Genomic DNA, 20,482 nt, shown 5'->3' on the forward strand with positions numbered 1-20,482 from the left:
ACATTGATTTTGCTCTTTTTTTCATATACTTGTTGCTGTGGAACTTGTGAAGAGTAAAAAATGAGGTCTGCAGATGCTGGAGATCACAGCTGCAAATGTGTTGCTGGTCAAAGCACAGCAGGTTAGGCAGCATCTCAGGAATAGAGAATTCGACGTTTCGAGCATAAGCCCTTCATCAGGAATAATGAAGGGCTTATGCTCGAAACGTCGAATTCTCTATTCCTGAGATGCTGCCTAACCTGCTGTGCTTTGACCAGCAACACATTTGCAGCTGTGGAACTTGTGAATCATGGCTGGAGAAAATAAGTTATTCTGCCTTTGCACTTTCCAACTGAATTTAAATGCAAATTATGTCTTGCAAAAGCGCTAACAGTGTATCTCTGCTATTCACTGACACCACATGGGAATCAATCATCGTGTTCTTTTGTGGTCATGCAATGCAACAGCAGGGAACATCACAAATGCGAAGGAAAATCCTTGCTGTGGTCTTGGTCAGGCAAATACATTCCATCTGATTTTGTTACGATTTCTGCCATTTCCTGGATCTGAGAGCTTTATTTTGTTTTGCACAAGTGATTGAGAGGTCACGTTTATTTATCAAACAAAAACCTGGTGAGCCTGGGAACAAGTCTAGGCAACCCATAGACTATCTGCTTAAAAGTACTGATTAATCTTATTATCCCAGCATTATAACTTAAAATACATGAGAAATAACTACTCCTTGCTTAACCTTTATTGCTATCCATTCTCCCTCCCCCACTGCTATGTGCAACCACAGCACTCCAATAAGTACACTAATGTTTTCTTGGAAGCTGTTCAGGTTGCACAGCATCTCATGAGGTCAGAGTAGCTCATACTTTTTCATACAAAATGCTAAGAGATTCCATTTTGCATGCAGAGTACATCGGGACCTGGGTCAAATAACTTTCCAATGACATCTTACGAACTTGCCCCAACGCTTTTGCTTAACATGAGATTAACACATTTACTACGTCTTCATGGAATGGAATAGTTTTGAACACTGTCAGCCAATGTAAACCATTTATTTGACCATAAAGAAATATAAAGGTCACGCACATTGTTCCTCTTGTAAATTTAATTATTATATTATTAAATGCTGATTTTAAAACAGAATGTATTTAAGAATTTAGAATTGCATTATCTGGATCAGATTAATTTGTTATTTTGAAGACAGTTTTCTGGTTAGGAAATTACATGTTTCTTAATAAAGTGGACATCAGAGAAGCAATGATGGTGCATCAATTGGACACAAAAGGAAAAACAAGAAGAAAATTAGTGATTTTCTTTTCACAAGATAATGGAAATCTAAACCTCAAAATCAAGTTTCAGCATCATTTTGTTTTAATTATGGCAGAACCATTACCTCATGCCTTTGGAAATGGTCCAAAGGCACTAATTAACAATGTAAAAGCAGCGTACTGTGGGTACTCGGGATCTGAATTCAAAGCACAAAATGCTGGAAATACTCAGTAGGCTTGCACAGTCTATGGACATATAAACAGTGTTAACAGACTGACATTTTCAGATGACCTGAAGATATCTGTCAGGAGCAGAGGCAGGAGGTGATCCTGCCTTGACATGTGATGGAACCCCAAGGCCAGTATTCACCAACAATGAGTTATTTACTAAGGCTGCCATAAAGAAGATTGATATGGGCAGAGCTGTGGACGTGATCTATATGGACTTCAGTAAGGCGTTCGACAAGGTTCCCCTTGGGAGACTGGTTAGCAAGATTTGATCTCATGGAATACAGGGAGAACTAGCCATTTGGATACAGAACTGGCTCAAAGATAGAAGACAGAGGGTGGTGGTGGAGGGTTGTTTTTCAGACTAGAGTTCTGTGACCAGTGGAGTGCCACAAGGATCGGTGCTGGGTCCACTACTTTTTGTCATTTACATAAATGATTTGAATGTGAGCATAAGAGGTACAGTTAGTAAGTTTGCAGATGACACCAAAATTGGAGGTGTAGTGGACAGCGAAGAGGGTTACCTCAGATTACAACAGGAGCTTGACCAGATGGGCCAACGGGCTGGGAACTGGCAGATGGAGTTTAATTCAGATAAATGCGAGGTGCTGCATTTTGGGAAAGCAAATCTTAACAGGACTTATACACCTATTGGTAAGGTCCTTGGAAGTGTTACTGAACAAAGAGACCTTGGAATGCAGGTTCATAGTGCCTTGAAAGTGGAGTCACAGAAGGCGGCATTTGGTTTGCTTTCCTTTATTGGTCAGAGTACTGAGTACAGGAGTTGGGAGGTTATGTTGTGGCTGTACAGGGCATCGGTGAGGCCACTTTTGGAATATTGCATGAAATTCTGATGTTGTGAAACTTGAAAGGTTTCGGAAAAGATTTACAAGGATGTTGCCAGAGTTGGAAGATTTGAGCTATAGGGAGAGGTTGAATAGGCTAGGGTTGTTTTCTCTGGAGCATCGGAGGCTGAGGGGTGACCTTATAGAGGTTTATAAAATCATGAGGGGCATAGATAGGATAAATAGACAATGTCTTTTCTCTGGAGTACGAGAGCCCAGAACTAGAGGGCTTGGTTTAGGGTGAGAAGGGAAAGAGACCTAAGGAGCAACACATGGATTCCTCTGTAGCTTCACACCAAAGTTATCAGTCCTGTCCTTGGCCACAACCCTGTTAAACTGCCTCCTGCTCCTATTGTCTTACTTCCCCTCCATATTAGCATAGGTATGTGAATCCCCATTGAGAACAGGCAAACTCTTCTGTTTTATTCTCTTTCCATTAACACATGATCATGTAGAATACAAAAATCAGTCACTTTAATCCATTCACAAGTTATCACAGGACATCAACATTCATCGTGTTTAGTAAATTCATAATTGCCTACCTTAAACTATGTAATGACAATCGACTATGTGACTGTCTACTACACCTCCAATTTTGTCTAATCCCGAAAAAAATCCTGTCCTTGTGTATAGGGCAGAGATTCGTGGCGAAATGTCACTACAAGTTGCACACGGCTACTTTTGGGTACATTGAGAATCTCTTGCCGGCTCTCTGATAATAAAGCATCTACTGTTGGACTGAAACTTGTGTCGTCCAGATTTATGGAACAAAATGTACATCAACATTTGGTGCCGTGACTCAGACCTCAACATAGGGAACGTCTCACTGGGCTGAGTAAGTGACACGAAAGTCTGAATTGAACAGAACAGAGTGGTAAGGGCGCCCCAAGGTATTTTACCCCAGACTGCTCCTTGTGTTCAGCCAGACAATCTATCCCTCATCCAGTGGAACTGGTACCTCGAGGAGGTCGAACGAACCACCTTTACCCAACTTGTGTAATTATATATATATGGCTTACCGGTAGAATAGATTGTAGATTCCGAGTGGGCGTGTCCTTGGCATTCAGAGGTCACGTGGTCCTCTGATGCGTGCGCAGAGGATGATCACGTGATGCTCCGAGGCGCGGGCGCGGTCACATAGTCTCCCTGTTTCGCGCTCTGGAAGAGTGTCAGGAGGTCACATGATCGGCCGTTTCGCACCCCGGAAGTGTGCGAGTCTGCCGTTTCGCGCCCAAAAGGAGGCCGCGTGGTGCTCCTTTTCAGAGACAAAGGAAGGTCACGTGGGATTGGACATCCGGGAATGCGAGGAGGCGGGGAATGGAGTCAGATCAACAGCCAAATAGAAGACAATCTCACTTGAGTGATGGTATGATGTTTTGTATGGTATAAGAGACTGGGTCAGGGGCAGGAATATGTCTTTGTTCTTTGTGAACTGACTTACTTAGTAGTTTGTCAGGGACAGAAAGGTTTAGACCCAGAGCTCTGTATACTTTATCCACTTACTGATAGACTAAAACTAAGAGTGTAAGATTGAATATCTTCTCCTATTGCTTTATTTAAAGAGCACGCAGGACTGGGCTCACACATAGAAGAAAGTAAGTTGGTAGATTGAGCCTAAGTCCAACAGATTTGGTGACCCCGACGTGATACAGACGAAGAAGTGACGTAAAAGAGAGAAAAATAGAAACAACGGACACTGACGTCTGATGACGACAACAAGCGGCACCGCATAAAAAAAGGTGAGCAGACACCTGTTTATATTGAAGTTCTGCGATTGGAGATACTAAATTGATTGTTGTCATTAGACTGCAAGTGTCCTAGTAATAGTAAGTGGATAAAGTATTGATTTAATACGTACAGGTTTAAAGTCCCATGGGGTTAGAGTCCTCATAAAAGCACCAAGGTACGTAAGTGTGAGAAGGTTTAAAGGCCTTTGAGCAGGATCTCATAAAATCACCGCTCACAAGTATTGATTTAAAACGTACGGGTTTAAAGTCCCATGGGGTTAGAGTCCTCATAAAAGCACCAAGGTACGTAAGTGTGAGAAGGTTTAAAGTCCTTTGAGCAGGATCTCATAAAAACACCGCTCACGAATTTTGGTTGATGATTGACGTGTTGTAAGTTTTAAAATTATATTGGGGAATGTACGGAGGGTGGTAGGAAAGCCAGTGGAGTCTCTGAGACAAAGACGGTGGTGTCTCAGTGAGAAAGAGTAGGCAGTAGAAACCTAAAGGTGATAACGAAACTGCTGATAACTTTGACTGTAAGGGTCAGTTGCTCAGGTGTATTTTATACAGATTGATTGGCAACTGGATTTGTTTTTGATTGGGTTGGTTGTTCGGCTATATTAAATATAAACCGATTGGTTATTGGACAGGAGGATTAAAAAAAAACAGAAATACATAAAATGGTAGGGGAATTTGATAAAGTGTGTGAAGAAAACGGAGGATGTTCTTCTGATTTAATGTCCGTAAAACAGCAGTGGGGTAAAGTTAGAAGTCAGTTAATTAGTGGGCTTGCAAAGAACAAACAAAAAACAATGATGGAGAAATATGATAAGATTTGGGAAGATTTACTAAAGCAGGGCAAAGTCCCTAAAGATGAGGAGAGGAAGAAATCGTCACCGTTTTTGGGAAAAGCAGAAGAGCAGGTTAGATGAGAAGTAGAGGAGCATATGAAGGGAAAGAAAGGGTCAATATTGGTTAAAAGAAAGTGCACCAAAGAAGGTGAGGAGAAAGAAGAGAGGAGGATTAATCTACATAACATGACGTTAGCCTGTGTAGCAGTAGAAACATTACAAAGGGGAATAGGTGCTACTTCTAAAACAGAAAAGCCAGGACTTTCTGCCCCTGTGTGTCCTAAATTGCCTGAGGCACAATTACCACCCACACATCCTGTAACACAAATACCACTTATGCATGTTCAAGAAGGGGTGTTAGATGTGTGAGAAGTCGGAACAAGGGAGTACAATGTAGTAAAAGAGAGACTGGCAGAAGCACTAGAAGAAAACATCAGAAAAGTAGAAAAATTAACATTTGAAGCTGAACAGAGGATTAAGGATGCAGAGGAAGCAAGCAGGATGACAATTACGTACAGCAGAAACAAAGAACAGTTAGGACAGGGGAGGTATTCAGTCGGGCAAGAGCCAGATGCTCATTCGACACCGTATAGTGCTGAGAATGAAATGAGGGGAGGATTACACAGTTCAGGTCGGTTACCAGATGATGGATTCTCAGACAGGAGAAAGCGAGATTTAAGGGAAGAAAAAAATAGGGAAAACTGGGATGAGAAGGAGTCAAGGAGTAGCACAGATAGTGAAGACAATGAGTCCCGCCCAGGGGGCGGTTCAAATACGTACCCTGTGACTTTAAAAGGCTCACTTACCATGCACACTGAACAGGGCCCATCAGGGGTACAGCATCCGTTTGAAAACAGTTATGATTTGCGACGGAGGGAGACATTGCGGCAGCCCATAAAATATCGGCACCAACTGCCTCTAGTTTATAAAGGCTCTTTTACGGGGGATGTGTATCAGCCCTTTACCTATACGGATACGAATTGCATTTTGGATAAAATGCCGCCACCCATGGAGGGAGGTGGACCTTGGATGACTAAATTTTGCCAATACACACTAGGCTTCAAGTTAGCTATTGGCGATTGGAGAGCATTATTGGGCAGACAATTGAGTATGTGGGAGGTACAGCAGATTGAAGTGTCTGCAAGGACCACCTTAGTACCTGACTCGGACCCGTTTGCGCAGCATGCCACCTGTGTGGGAAGGGCTATGAGGGATAGATTCCCAAATCCACCGGGAGCGATACACTCGCTCACCTTCACAATGAAGGAGGGGGAGGAGATGCTTGCCTTTTTGGCTAGATGTAAAGGCACGTGGACAGATACTGCGGGGTGCCATCCAGGGTCAGGTCAGCTACCGACCACGTTATTTAGGAATGCCGTTATGGCAGGGATGCCTAAGGAAGTAAAAGAGGCAATGGAGAGTAATCCTGATATCCCAGGGTGTTCTACAGAACAGTGGGAAAAACATTTGATGCATCACATGAAGCGATATAGGACAAAACAGAATGAAGATAAACAGAGCAATGAGTCAGCTCAAGTGCAGTTGCTGAAGTTACAGCTTGATGAGGCTAGACGGAAGGTTAATGAAACAAAGAAAGCCTCCCAGAAGATGATTAATCAGATGGTGCGGCAGCCACAAAACAACTGACCGAGTCTAGATCCGGCACCTGATTCGATGCCATATTACCCCCTTTATGGGGGCAGGCCAATAGGTGTTCCAGGACGAATGTGAGGTAGAGGAAGGGCAATGGAGGAGTCAGAGGTCAGCCACCAAACACTTGTTTTGAATGTGGCCAACCTGGGCATTGGAGAAGAACTTGTCCCCTACTGTGGGGGCCCCAGGGAGGCCAGGGATTGATCCGAGGACAGTATGTCCCCTTGTATTGGCCTCCTTTTCAACAGGCTGTTCAGCTGTATCAAGTCCCAAATGCAGCTGCAGCCCCGGTGCAAGGACAGTACCCCCAAACTATCCTGGAAGGGCAGGGGTACGAATATTGACGGAGCCCGAGAACCCAGGGACATATGGGGTTGGCAGACCCCCATATGCAAGTGAGGGTAATGGACAGGAATTTGTCTTTTTTGGTTGACACAGGTGCCAGATTTTCTACTATCATTTGTGATCTACCTCCGTCAAATATTTCATCCTCTTCTGTCCAGTTAGTAGGGTTCTCGGGTATACCAAAAACTCTACTTTTGACATCGCCACTGATCACATCAGTGGCCAGACAGACTTTTTATCATCAATATGTTTTATCACCTGCATGCCCTATGAATTTGATGGGATGGGACTTGTTGGTGAGATATGGGGTCTTGGTTTTTTGCGGACCAGATGGACTCGTTGTAACTTTTCCAAATGGATACTCTGTTAATTGTTCTATGTCGATGATTCACTCTGGACCCCAAATGATGTTATCACCAGACACATCACCAATGGCAGAAGGGCAGTGGGCAGATATATACTGGGGACTCCTTGAAGCTGAGGAAGGGCAGAATAACGGCATACAGTCTTTATACAACCAATGGCGACCCTGGGCTCAGATGCTGCATCCCTATGCTCCTCCTGCAGATCCCCTTCATGTGACCCTATATTACGACAGAGATGACAATGAAATCTATCAGCATGCATTCTATCAACACCTAGAAGGGACTCAATGGGATATTTCCTCTAGTTGCATTCTGCTAGGGATAGAAGGTGTGGTGGGCGTTGTGGAACTAACTCCGGAACAGTTGGAATCGTATGAGATGTCTGAAGAAGCTATACCGCATGTCACATTGGCAGTGCATGCTGAATATCAGGCCAAAGATCTGGGACCTAAGTCCAAACGCTTGATGGAGCTAACTGATTGGGTTTGGACTCAGTTACCCGGCTTGCAATATTCACCCTCAGTTGAAGCTTATAGACTTATGCACAGAACAACTGACAAGGTGTTACTGGAACATAGGCAGATTGAAAGGTTTCATGACAGGGAAAAGACGGACCATCCACAGGCTGCAGCGATGCTTGATACACTAACGGATACCTTGTTCGATGGATGTTGGTTACTGCGAACACCAATCACATTCGGTTTAATAGACTACACTCTGATTTGGCAGAGACAATACCCACACAAACCAGAGGCTGAAGCTGGCATCGCCGACACAATTGAAGGATTGGTAGCAGCAGGGGTGCTAGAACCCTCTTACTCAGCCTGGAACACTCCTATTTTACCTGTAGAGAAGCAGAATACAGGCAAATATAGGATGGCGCACGATCTTAGACGGATCAATAGTATCGTTTCTACTCCAACAGTTCCAGTCCCAAACCCCTATACTGCGATGTCTGTGCTGACCCCTGACCATAAGTGGTTCTCGTGCATTGATCTGGCCAACGCGTTCTTCTCTTTGCCCCTAGCTGATCATTTAAGGGACATTTTTTTCGTTCACCTATAAAGACCAACAACTTCGTTATACAAGGGATCCTCAAGGGTTCATTTTGTTGCCTAGGGTGTTTAATCAGGTACTGAAACAGCAGCTGAAGGATCTGATGCTCCCAGACGGGGTGGTATTGATCCAATATGTGGATGACATTCTTTTGGCGGCACCCGACCATGTTTCTTGTTTGGCAGCTACAAAGTCATTGCTGTTTCTCTTGCATAACGTCGGTTTCAAAGTTTCATGGGCTAAATTACAATGCTGCAGACGAACGGTGTCTTTTTTGGGTAGAGTTCCCGGTAAGGGAACAGGTATGTCTACATCCCATAGATTTTCTATTCTGCATCATGCCAAACCAATCACTGTAAAAGACATGTTCTCATTTCTTGGATTGGCAGGATACAGTAGACAATTTGTTCCCTCTAAGGGCCATGGTAAATGAGCAAGGCATGAGAAATTTGTCGGCCCATTTGCAGTGGACCACGGAGGCAGACGAAAGTTTCATATCTCTTAAACAGGCCCTAACGCGGGCTGCTGATTTCGCGGTCCCAGATTACAAAGAGCCATTTTTCCTCAATATTTCTGAAAAAGCACACACAATAAATGGTGTTCTCTTTCAGAAAAATGGGGGGGGGCAGGCAGGTGCTGATGTATGTAAGTGTTACCTTTGACCCAATAGAGGACAGACACCCGCCATGTACAAGACATGCAGCAGGGGTAGCAAAAATTCTCCAAAAGGTAGCACATATAGTTATGGGACATTCATTAACAGTACTGACGACACATAGTATAGTGGCCTATGTGAACTCAACAGCCTTTACAATGACGCCACTGCGGCAGATCAGGTTAGAGAAAATCCTGAGTGCACCACATTATAAATTTTACACATGAAGGAATTAACATGGCTGATAACATGGGAGAAGGACAGCCACATATGTGTGAGGAAAGGACACAGAGAGACGCCAAAGTTAGGCCAGATTTACAGGCAATTCCATTAGTAGACCCAGAAGAATTGCTGTTCACAGATGGTTGCTGTTACAGATATCCAACTGAAGGACTTAAAGCAGCCAATGCAGTGGTGCGACAGACAAGTGAGGGATTTGAAGAAGTGTTGATAGGAAAAGTGACAGGCAAAGAACCAGCCCAATTGGCTGAACTACAGGCAATGATAGCTGCATTAGAATGGTCAGAAGGAAAAAGAGTAAATATTTACACTGATTCTGCATTCGTGGCAGGGGCCATACAGGTAGAACTTAGTCAATGGATCAGAGCAAGATTCTTAACAACAGCAAAAACCCCAATTAAACATGAAAAAGAGATGAGAAGATTAGTTGTGGCCCTAATGAAACCTGCACAAGTGGCGGTGATTGAGTGTAGAGGACATGATAAAACTGATACAATAATAGCTAAGGGCAATCAGGAAGCAGACTTAGCAGCGAAAAAAGCAGCAGGATACGTACCCCAGTACATAATGATGCAAACAGAGAGAACAGTGTATGATCTGCTGCCCGCCTGCGATGCAAATGTGTTAATAACAGAGCAGCAGAAAGCCTCTCCTCATGAACTGACAGTATGGAGAGAGAGAGGGGCCATAGAGTCAGAAGGAATTTGGAGGTCACCGGACGGTAGACCAGTGCTACCCCCAGGTTTGCTAGCTTCCATGCTCCAGGAAGCTCATGGGTTGACCCATTGTGGAAGGACGCAGATGCAGAGGTATCTGACACATTGGTGGCATCCGTACTTGCCAGCAATGATTGAAAATTATATCAGAGAATGTAAAACGTGTACAGAATATAATGTAAAAGCAACAGTGAAACCACAAGAGGGAAAATTCCCTCTCCCAAGAATGCCAGCTCAAGAAATAGTGATTGACCACACTGACATGGTAGAGAGAGTAAACGGATACAGGTGCCTTTTGGTAGCAGTGGATGCATACACTGGTTGGCCAGAAGCGATACCTGCGAAAAAGGAAGATGCAAAGACAGTGATCAAATTTTTGATAAATCAATATATTCCAATGCTTGGGTTTCCAAAGAAAGTCAGGTCAGATAATGGCACACATTTTAAGAATAAAGACCTACAAGAAGTAGAAGCGGCTTTAGGATTGAAACATGCGTTTGGAACGGTCTACCATCCTCAGTCACAGGGAAAAGTGGAGAGAATGAACCAGTCCATAAAGGGAAAAATAGGAAAAGTGTATGCACAAATGAAGTTAAGCTGGGTGGATGCCCTACCTTTAGCCTTAATGTCTATTAGAAGCTCAGTAAACTCTATTACAGGGTTTACCCTGTACGAGCTAACCACAGGGCAGCAGTTCCCGGGACCAGGAGCTGGAATACAGATGTTAGAGGGAGGAGTCTCAATAAGGTACAAACCTTATTACGACCAACTAACAGCTTATCATGGTGTCAGCTTTCTCTAAACAGGTTGGATTGGAAAAGGGGGACCTACAGAGCCAGGCGCCATCCACCACAGAGTGGGTTCTGCTGAAGGTGATCAAACGGAAGTGGTCGGAGCCACGGTGGGCAGGACCTTACAAGGTGGTGGAAAGGAGACATCTCATGCAGTCCGACTACAAGGGAAAGGAGACACTTGGTACCATCGGAGCCAGTGTGCGGCCACAGAACCGCCAACGAGAACTCTACAACAAATAAGAACAGAAAAAGAATAGAAAGGTCTTAAACTTGTGGTTTTTGTGTAACGAATATCATGCTTATTTTAGTAACTAGCCCACATTATCCTAGGCCGTTAAGGTTGGGAGTTTTTACTATTTTATGTATAAGTGTTATGATACCGTTAATAAAGGCATCAACCTCGAGGGACAAACACACAGACGAGGTAGAGAGTCCTAGGAATAAGAGATCAATAGGACAAGAGATGGACAAATGTTTAAGGGAGGCGGGGAGCCGGGTACACATCAGACATGATAAAAAGTGTGATACAATATACCAGTTTGACTTATGCCAAATAATTGACTGTGGCCAGGATACAGGGAGCTGGAGGGGCTATGATGTATATCTTTGCATCTACGCCATTGATTATCACCCATGTCCGTCGTGGGATGATGTATTAACATGGACTGGGGGACAATGGACACCTAAGAAGTTGTCACCCTCGGATAATAGATGGGAAGTTCGAGACCATGTGAGCCTGACAAAGGGGCAACTCGACCATTCCTCAGAGCTAAAAAATCCACTCTTGTTAACCCTGACAAGATTCAATGCTAACCCTGGTCCCAAAAAGGTAGTTTTACTGTGGAATTGATGACAGAAGCTTTTATTTTGTAATAGGTGTAGATCAATCAGGAGTGGATTCCATGGGACTAGTGAAGGTAACCTTGGTGGACCCTCCTACGAACCAGCCACAAATCGAAAATACAACAAGCATGGTGGTCGAATCAAGTTCAGGAGTTGTGACAGTAGATTATAACAACCTCACGAGAAGGGACATTATTAAATTAGCCACCGGATATGGGGATAGGAATGTATGGCTGGATTGGATGACAGCAACTGCAATCTCAATGAATATGAGTGATTGTGTTGCGTGTTCCTCGGCCAGGCCAACTCTATTTACCACCCCAGCCCCATTGTTCCCTAATGTAGACCCAGTAGGATTTCACTGCATGATGGCTCTCACCATGCAGATGGACCCTCCAAATTGTACCACCATAAGTGCTATTTTTCCACCTGTCAAGAATCCACGTTACCTCCAGTGTTTACCCCAAGGGCTAACAATTATACTTGTTTTGCTCGAAAATCTAATACAGTCATGGGACACATCCCCACTGACTGGTGCCAGAACACGATCGATGTAACTGGCTGGCAGAATGCTAGCACAATGGTTTGGGCCAGAGCTGATCTTTTTTGGTACTGTGGAGATAGAACACTACAGATTAGTCTACCTCCAGATTGGTCTGGAACCTGTGCAATGGTCAGGCGAGGGGTACCCTTAACAGGAAATAGATCAGCATGCATGAATACACAGGGATTTGTTTGACATTACCTCTGGCTCAACCACGTATATAAATGAAATAGGGGTTCCCTGCAGCATACCTGATGAATATAAGTTGGTAGACCAGGTAGCAACAGGATTTGAGAATCTCCCAATTATTAGTGCTTTATTCCCAGTTACGCCGAATAAAAACATTGATTGAATTAATTATGTACATTACAATGTACTCAGGCTAGCCAATAGAACTAGAAATGCTGTGGCGGGACTCTGAACACGTGGCAGCGACCTCATTGATGACAGTACAAAATAGAATGGCCTTAGATATGTTGTTGGCAGAAAAGGGGGGAGTGTGCTCTATGTTTGGAGATCAATGTTGTACGTTCATCCCCAACAACACAGCACCTGATGGCTCGGTAACCAGAGCACTGGAGGGATTAAGAACCTTGTCTAAAGAAATGCATGAACATTCAGGTATTGACAACCCTCTAGGAGGCATTTTCGATTCCTGGGTAGGGAAATGGAAAGGATTAATTGTGTCTGTGTTTATGTCCCTCATTGGCATGACCATTTTGTTCATGTTGTGTGGATGTTGTTGTATTCTCTGTATTAGATCTTTGTTGAACAGGGTAATTATTACAGCAGTTGAAGGGAAGGCTCCACCGCCCTACCAGATGTCACAGATGGAGGCAGAAACCATGGCTCTGGCAAGAGGGGAGGACTATGCGTCGGAAAGTGAATGTGATGCATAAAACTGGTTTGTTGGTCTCATTTTCATGAGACCAAAAGGGGGAGTTGTTAATATATATATGGCTTACCGGTAGAATAGATTGTAGATTCCGAGTGGGTGTGTCCTCGGCGTTCGGAGGTCACGTGGTCCTTTGATGCATGCACAGAGGATGATCACGTGATGCTCCGAGGCGCGGTCGCGGTCACGTGGTCTCCCTGTTTCACGCTCCGGAAGAGTGCCGGAAGGTCACGTGATCGGTCGTTTCACGCCCTAGAAGTGTGCGAGTCTGCCATTTCGTGCCCAAAAGGAGGCCGCATGGTGCTCCTTTTCAGAGACAAAGGAAGGTCACGTGGGATCGGACATCCGGGAATGCGAGGAGGCGGGGAATGGAGTCAGATCAACAGCCAATTAGAAGACAATCTCACTTGAGTGATGGTATGATGTTTTGTATGATATGGGTCAGGGGCAGGAATATGTCTTTGTTCTTTGTGAACTGACTTACTTAGTAGTTTGTCAGGGACAGAAAGGTTTAGACCCAGAGCTCTGTATACTTTATCCACTTACTGATAGAATAAAACTAAAAGTGTAAGATTGAATATCTTCTCCTATTGCTTTATTTAAAGAGCACACAGGACTGGGCTCACACATAGAAGAAAGTAAGTTGGTAGATTGAGCCTAAGTCCAACAGTTGTCAGATTACTCTGATTTGCTGCAGGGTGACATTGGCTACTCTGTATTGTTCCTGTCGGAAAAATGTCGGGACTGGGGACCCCGGTCAGGGAAGTGTTCATCACTATCTGACGGATTTGGTTTAGGGTGCTGCCTCTTTCAGATATGGCCAGTGGAAATTAATACACAATAAAGAAAGAGGGCAGGCTTGATAAATTTCTCACCCTGCAGTATTGATATGGCCGGTGGAAATTGTTTACAGCAGAGCAAGGAGTCATAAGATAAAATTGGACTGTCCCTCTATGTAGTTGGGAAGGTAGACAATCTGTGAGAAAATACCTGATCGGGAAAATGGTTTGGTTATTTTGGTAAATTGTTATATACAAATTAAAGTATATCCAGTTTGAATTTTTGAGTGATTGTGATGGTATGTATTGTGAAAGCTTTCATTTGAATGGTGAATTGATTCCAAAATTATAGCTTAGCACTTTTAATTGCAATCACATTAAAACAATTGACCAGGGTGCCAGTGTTTAGTCCTGTCTGTGTGGGTTTTGTGTTGTTGTTTGTTCTTTGTTTCTTGTTTGTTTGCTTACTGAATTCTGGGCTGAACTCTAAAATGCCAGAGAAAGGCTGCCCCAGGGACAGGTATGTCTTGTCTCATTGAGAAGGGTGGCCAAGCATCGGCCTGCCGTCTCACGGAGGACACTGAAGTACCCCATTGCAAGTGTAAGGTGGGGGGAGAGGAAACATAGAAAGTGGATGCAGAGACCCTTTGTGTGGTAGGATTCATGTGATCCAATGTCTGGATGCATTTGGGAAGGTGCCTGGGGGCCATCAGTCCCCTAAAATTAAAGAGATCACAGACAGCGTCCCGAGAGCTCTTTTGGGAGGCCCTTCCACCACGCCATCGCTCTATTCCCATCAGTACCCCCAAAGTTACCGTCAGTGCTGAGCAATCTGACCCTCAGCTGGACAAGGTCACTGCTTTGGTCACTCCTGACCACACAGGGGGAAGCTGTTACAATTCTTAATACTGGGCTACAAGTTACTGATAAGAGAAAGTGAGGACTGAAGATCAGAGCTGAAAATGTGTTGCTGGAAAAGCGCAGCAGGTCAGGCAGCATCCAAGGAGCAGGAGAGTTGACATTTCGGGCATGAGCCCTTCTTCAGGAATCAGGAAACAAGTTACTCATGTAAAGGTGGATCTGGATATTCTAACAATATTGTTTTCAGAAAATGATACTGATTGAATTGAATCTTTGTTTCACACTTGTTTTCCTCCACTTAATTTTAAGCTGCTGCATACCTTTGTCAGTATGGAGTGCCAGTTATAGCTTTATTCGGTGTCGATTTCCCTTCCTCACTAAGAACTGAAGTGTCAGTTCAACATTATCTTGCAAATAAAATCATGTAACAAAGGTTAAGATACTGTTGTAAATATCTGAGTCTTTGGGTTAGTTATTATTTGTGCATATGAGACATCTTGACAAGACTTTTATTAATGCTGCTACAGTCATTTCACAGCCTAGGACATTATAAATGAGCAATGACTGATCAGAACTGCTTGAAAAAAAATAAATTGGGGATGTAAATTGAAAGACTAGAACCAGCTAATCATAATGGAGTTCAGAGTTGGAAACTGTACATTTTACATTATAGCACTGGATTTTGATTAAATTAATTTCCAGCTCATATTGAAGACTCTTAACAAAACTCCTACTCGATAGGAAAAAAACTTGTGATTTGGTCAGCTGAGAGGGATATGCGTGTAATTGAACAATCCTGCTACAATTTCATATATACAACATGGACGGCACAGTGGCACAGTGGTTAGCACTGCTGCCTCACAGCGCCTGAGACCCGGGTTCAATTCCCGACTCAGGCGACTGACTGTGTGGAGTTTGCACGTTCTCCCCGTATCAGCGTGGGTTTCCTCCGGGTGCTCCGGTTTCCTCCCACAGCACACAAAGATGTGCGGGTCAGGTGAATTGGCCATGCTAAATTGCCCATAGTGTTAGGTAAGGGGTAAATGTAGGGGTATGGGTGGGTTTCGCTTCGGCGGGTCGGTGTGGACTTGTTGGGCCGAAGGGCCTGTTTCCACACTGTAAATCTAATCTAAACACTAAACAGATTTGAATCATTTCTGTGACTTTGAAAGCTGTTTGCTCATTCTTATTATTTCACAGTATGATGCCTAGTCACTTGTTCAGTTTCCAGCTCTCATTAAATATGCTTATAACTCAATATTTTAAACAATTTGTACTATCCTGAACTGCATTATCACCGTTAGTTAATTAATTAAATTAAGGCTTTATACCTTTCCACATTGTCAGTGATCTGTGTCATTGCCTCATGGTTACTTTATAATATGGCTGCGTTGATTAATGTTCAATTGGTGACAGAGGTTCTGGCAATATGAGGATACATGTAGGTAGCATAGCAAGTGAGGAACCATTAAGGGAAAATGAGACATTGTGTTCCTCATGCAAAGCACTGAAACAAGAGGTTGAAGAACTTTCTTTGTGGTAGCCACTTTTATTTTTACTCGATAAGCTTGCCTTGGAGTAGGACAAATCTAATAGACAGGATTCTTTCACTACTATTTCTGGACAGTATGGAGGCAATACTTCTCTTAGATGTTGAAATTGGATGAATTAATGACATGTTTAAAAAAAGTAACAGGAGAAAAAGCATAAAGAAGCTAAAGCTGAATAAGATAAATAAGAGGGGCTAAAGCAACAAACCTAAGCACTTCTCGGGATCCCAAGCTCAGGTCTGGCATACCACCCCGGTTTGAGGAGGGAGGGAATGATATCGAGGTAGAGGGGGAATAGAGATGTTACCTTAGTGCACTGGCACCTCCTGTTAAGCCACCTATGACTCCATCCCTGCTGCTGTACCCAAGTCCCTGTATAGCTGATTGGGTTAAGATGCGCTCTAAGAAACCAGCAGTACCCTGTTACCTTTGCACTGGAGTTCACCATCTCCATGTCACCACTCCCCCACCAAAACTATGCTTCCCATAAGATGACTACTGAACCTCAAGGCAGATGGGGAAGATGAATTACGTCACCTGGAACCCAAAGAGATTATCATGATAATAAATCAGGCTCTGGATTGCTAAGGATAAACTTCCAATTCGCTCAAAACATCCAGCACACAATTCAAATGGACAATGCAACACCCCAAGATCTGTTTGCCCTCTGTTGTATGACCTTGTCACCAGAAGAAGTTACTAAGCGGCAGGAACAAATGGGTGAGGGTGACGGAAAGGGACCAGTCCATACTTATGATGATTTAAGCGACAGATTCAAAGAGGACACCTTGAGTGTCACGGATATGGTAAAGACATATAACATGGATTGGTCTGAGGACACCAGGACCCAGATGAGGAGAGCCCTTATTTATTACTGGGATGGTCAGACCAATCCCAAGATGTGCTCTAAAGGTCATACAAAAACTGAGTTTGTTCAGCTGCCCCATGATCACAATTCACCTTTAGCCAGTACTGAAGGTGGGTGGCACAATTGCTTGTAGTTCGATTCCAGCCTCGGGCGACTGTGTAGAGTTTGCACATTCTCCCCGTGTCCGCGTGGGTTTCCGTCGGGTGCTCCAGTTTCCTCCCACAGTCCAAAGATGTGCAGGTCAGGTGAATTGGCCATTTTTTTAAAAAAAATTGCCCACAGTGTTAGGTGCATTAGTCAGAGGGAAATGGGTCTGGCTGGGTTACTCTTCTGGGGGTCACTGTGGACTTGTTGGGCTGAAGGGCCCGTTTCCACACTTTAGGGAATCTAATCATCATCTCAGTACTGAGGAATTTCACAGAATACCACAGACTTGCCACTTGAGCATGTGGAACACATAAGTTTCCTGGATTTGTTCCACTTGACATGAAATTAAAGGTCCTATTGATGCTATCAATCCTCATTGCATCACTGTCGCTTCTAATGCGGCCATTACTGTCACTTACAAACTCCAGTTGTCCTGCAAATTCCACCTCTGAGCTGCAGAGGATGAGCTCCATCCTGATCTCTCAATGACATTTACTGAGTTTACTAGCTGAGCTTTTCTTGTCTTTGTGCTGACCTAACAATGACAGTTGTCCAAGATGTCACCATTTACCATAGTATTTACAGAGAGATATGAACAGCTTGTGTAACTAGATGAGACTGTGACAGATGGAAGGAAATTCATTGAAGTACAAAATTAGCCATTTTAGTAGGAAAAGTGTAAAGCAAGAAGTTTTTTTTCTATGGTACAAGACTGAGAAATGTTTTCATTCAGAGGCACCAATACAGAATCATAGACTTGTTATAGCACAGAAGGAAACCATTCAGTTTATCATGTCTGGACTGGCTTTCCAAAAGAGTTTCTCACTTAGTATCATTCTCCTGTCTTCTCCTTCTAACCCTACATATTCGCCCTTTTCAAATAATCTTCTAATTCCCTTTTGAATGCTTCAATTGAACCTTGCTTCGCCACACTTTTAGGAACACTTTGCATTACCACCCAAACTGCCTAAAATGCATGAATTTGCATTTTTCCTTATATTTCATTTGCTTCTTTGACAAATTATTTTGTATCTGTCCCCTTTTGTTCTTGATCCCTTCATAATTGGGAATATTTTCTCCCACTCTAGACTCTCCAGACCTCTCATGACCTTGAATACTTCAATCAAAACTCCTTTCAGTCTTCTCTTGGAGTTTGGAAGAAAGGGAGGTGATCTTATTGAGAGGTGGAAGCGTCTGAGAGACATGACTGCTGGAGGATGTTTTCTCTTGTGGAAATGTACAATCTAGGAGGCACAGGTCTCTCATTTCAGAGGGAGATTAGGAGGAATTTATTCTCTCAGAGAGTTGGTGGTCTTTGAAATTTGTTTCCAGAGAAAACAGTGAGCTCATTGAATATATCAAGGCTGATTGAGAAAGATATTCGACTGGATCAGATTTAAAAGGAATGAAGGGTTATGGTAGACAGACAGGAAAGTGGTGTTGAGGCCACAATAAGGCCAAACATAATCTAATGAATAGTGAAACATGGTCAAGAAACCAAATGGCCTACTCCTGCTCCTAACTCACAAGATTTTATGATTCTTTGTAATTGGCTCTGACGCAGTGAAAACAGATGTTCTCCAGTTATTCTATAGAAATCTTAATAGCTAAACAAAAAAATGATTAAGATTTCCATTACCCTTCTGTGCTGTGTCTCACATCTTTCCCAGTAACTATCGGGCTAAACATTACATGAGTCATGTAACCGAGCATTGGAATTCAATGGGTGCTACTCCATAGCTGGTGAGAGTGACTACGATAGCATACAAACATTGGGCTCTTTGTTCATCTCCAGCATGAAATGAATTGTTGAGAGTCCATACACTCAACCAAGTTTAAATTAAATATAGCCTGCATATTATTTTAAAACCAGTGTGCACCTCTTAAAGGGTTGTTCTGGCTAAGGTAAGGGCTGGATGTGTTGGTGAAGGAATTTTGGAGCAGGAGGAATTCAAAGTGAAGGAGCTGCCTGACAGAGAGAGGATTCTCAGGTTCTCAAATTCAACACTGGCAGCTAATGTACTGTCAGTGGAAATAGCGAACTCCCTGTAAGGTATCTTTCAGTATCATCTAAGAGGCTGTCCAAGCATGCATTTGGAAGAAAAAGAGATCAGATAACTACAGAGGTCAATGCTCTGAGTTTGGTTTGTGGGTGAAACTATAATGTCAGAGAAAGTTCACTGGCTGCATAAGAGTTGTTAAGGTCAGTCATTGTGTCGTTAACTGTCATTTCCCACGAGTCACATGACCAAGTAACAGTGCCAAATGAATAACTGACCAGGGTCTCCTCCTGAGGTCTCCAGCCTCACAGATGACAGTCTTCAACCAATTTGATTCATTTCAGAAACAGGGATACTTGATTCTGCAAAATCGCTGACCACATTTAGGCAAAAAACTTTTAAGATTTGCTACATCCAAAGTCACGTTGTTCCATTGCAGCAACAACACAGGCATCTATGCAACCATGTGAAAAAAATTTCCAGATTAGTCCTGTATGAAAAAAACCAGAACACATCCAACCCAACAACTCACATCCTCATCAGTTTACTCAGAAACATCTGTAAAGTAATGGAAGGTGTCACCAACAGTGGTACGCAGCAGCACCAGCTCAGCAATAAACTGCTCACTGACACCCACTCAGCACCTGCCCACATTACAGCCTTAATTCAGACATGGACTAAAGAGCTGAATGCATGAAGACAGGTGACTGTGACTGCCCTCAAAATCAAGGCAACTTTTGACTGAGTGTGAAATCAAAGATGAGTTGAAAATGTGGCACTGGAAAAGCAGAGCAGGTCAGGCAGCATCTGAGGAGTAGGGGAATTAATGTTTCAGGCATAAGTCCTTTATCAGGAAAGTCATTAGGATGTCAAAGAGCCTCAGGAAACTGAATCAACAGAAAAGTGGGGAAAACTCAGCATTGTTTGGAGCCATCCCAGCATAAATGGAGATGGTTGTGGGAAATCAGTCATCTGAGCTCCAGAATACTTTGCAGAAGTTCCTCAGGGCAGTGTCCTCAGCCCAACCAGCTTTAGCTGCTTCTTCAATGGCTTTCCTGCTATCACAAGGTCAGAAGTGGGGATGTTCACCAATGATTGAACAGTGTGCAGCATTATTTTTGATTCAGTCCATGTCCAAATGCAGTAAGACCTGGACAATGTCCTGGCTGGGCAAATGGCAACTAGTATTCGCACCCCACATATGACTGGCAATGATTATCTCCAAAAGAGAGAATCTAACTATCATCCCTTGATATCCAAC

At 43.4% G+C, this 20,482-nt stretch overlaps 1 pseudogene; it reads left to right on the top strand.

Annotated features, from left to right (window-relative positions):
* Positions 1 to 7,291: 7,291 nt before the first annotated feature.
* Positions 7,292 to 10,974, top strand: LOC132817620 (uncharacterized; annotated as a pseudogene).
* The last annotated feature ends 9,508 nt before the right edge of the window (positions 10,975 to 20,482 follow it).

The sequence above is a fragment of the Hemiscyllium ocellatum genome, chromosome 7 (assembly GCF_020745735.1).
Source record: "Hemiscyllium ocellatum isolate sHemOce1 chromosome 7, sHemOce1.pat.X.cur, whole genome shotgun sequence".
In the NCBI taxonomy this organism is placed as follows: Eukaryota; Metazoa; Chordata; class Chondrichthyes; order Orectolobiformes; family Hemiscylliidae; genus Hemiscyllium; species Hemiscyllium ocellatum.